The sequence below is a fragment of the Saccopteryx leptura genome, chromosome 1 (assembly GCF_036850995.1).
Source record: "Saccopteryx leptura isolate mSacLep1 chromosome 1, mSacLep1_pri_phased_curated, whole genome shotgun sequence".
In the NCBI taxonomy this organism is placed as follows: domain Eukaryota; kingdom Metazoa; phylum Chordata; class Mammalia; order Chiroptera; family Emballonuridae; genus Saccopteryx; species Saccopteryx leptura.
The window spans coordinates 87,589,037-87,590,950 of NC_089503.1; positions in this window are offsets into that span (position 1 = coordinate 87,589,037).

The window sequence follows — 1,914 nt, forward strand, 5'->3', positions numbered from 1 at the left end:
TTGGATTCTTGGTGTCCCTTTGTCTTCGTAGATAAGGAGACTCCTTTCCTCTGAGCATAGGGAGGGCAGCTCTCATCAGAGAGTTTTATGACCTGCTTCAGAACAGAAGGGTGGAGTGGGTGGAAGGTCAGGGTTATCTTTCTGTTTCTACTGTGTCTCAAACTCCTTCAGCTTAAGATCTCTACCATGCTCATAGCCATATTTTGGAGAATTGTGTCCTGAACCTTGTCACAGGCAATCCTTGGCCTTCCTTGGCTTGTGGGCCCATTGCTGCAATCTCTTGTTTACCTTCTCTGTGTGTCTTGCTCTTTGTCTTGTAAAGACACTGTCCCAGGAGTTCACCCCGCCCCCACCCCCAATCCAGGATGATTTCGTCTTGATGCTTACCTTAATTACATCTGCATACAAGGTCACATTTTGAAATTCTAGGAGGACAGGACTTTTTTGGAGAATACTCTTCAGTACACTACAGAGAGTTATTGTGATAATCAAAGAAAATAGACATAAAGTGCTTACATGGGCAGTCATCCTAGGAAAATAGACCTTTTTACTGAGAAGCAGGTAGAAAACTACACACACACATCACAAAACTTTTCTTGAAAGTTATAGTAAGAAAAGGGAATACCTTTTCTGCCTTTTTTTTGTTATGCTTGTTAACAGTTGTTTTCATGCACATATTACAGGCATTTAGTTCTATAACTGCATTAATCTTTAGGATTAAACCTGGGGAAAATTAGCTGAACTTGAGAAATATAATTCATCTATACTGTGTAAACGAATTTAGGAAAATTAGTGGAAGTTCATGTGGCAAGCAGGTGCCTTTTGGGTTGGAAGCTGTTGGAATCCATGGGAGTCCAAAAAGACCAGAGTAACAGGCTTTATTGAAAGGAAGAAAGGAACCCTGCTGGGCACTTCCCCGAGGAGAAGGGCACCAGTACAAGCTAGGGGAAAGAATTTTATGGAGGGTAGGAGAGCCTGAGAGGATACTGAGTCAAAAGTTCTGGTATGTTCCCTTTTACAGTTTTAGGATTTCAGCTTTTTGGAATGCTCCTTTTAGGGTGGTTGATCAGCTTTCTGGAACTCTTCTGCCTCAGGGGTGATTATCCAGTAAGTAAGGGTGAGGTCAGGCAGTCAGGTGGGACAACAAAGGGCAGTTGGAGTTCTGGCAAATTCATATATCTATCATTTCTCAACTCTGTGGTATGATAAAAAGGAAAAGAGGTGGGGGGGAGGAAAGGGTATGGGGTTCAGGAAGGAGGTTTGTCTTGGACTGGCCATCTTCTGGAGCTACTTCTGTTATTCCTATTGGGGATCTCCTTCATGAACCCCCCATTGGGGTAGTTGGAGTAGAGGTTGTAAAAGCATTTGATTATAGGTAATCCTGGAGATTTCTCTCATTCAAGCCTGCAGGAACTTGATAAAGAAAGGGACAAGCATTACTATTAAGCACAAAATTAGGATTGGTCTTATAATTGATGCTAGCATTGAGAACAAGGGTTTTTTCCACCATTGTTCAGAGTAGCAGTGTATTTATAGGGTTCCAGATTTTTCTGTTTCGCGAGGGCAGGTTTCAGGGTTGGTGTGTAGAAAATCAGAAATTTTTCCAATTTTCTGATTGGCGAAGGTCTGCATGTGGTTCTGTAAAAAATTAGTGAACAAATGTAAGAGGCAGGGTTCAAAAGTTAGACAAATAAATAGGAGAGTGAGTGGACCAATGAAAGGCAATAGTCAAGAAACCCAGTTTGTGCGAAACCACTGATTCCATGTCTACGAATTTGCTGGGCTTCAGAGAGAGAGGGAGTGAAAATAAGACAGGGCAGTGGCCAGTCCCCCTGCCCCTAGCCCTATTTTTTTGAGATTCCTAAAGCAACAAGAAGAGGGATTTCCTGTACAGCTCGTTTGGTCCTTAAATTG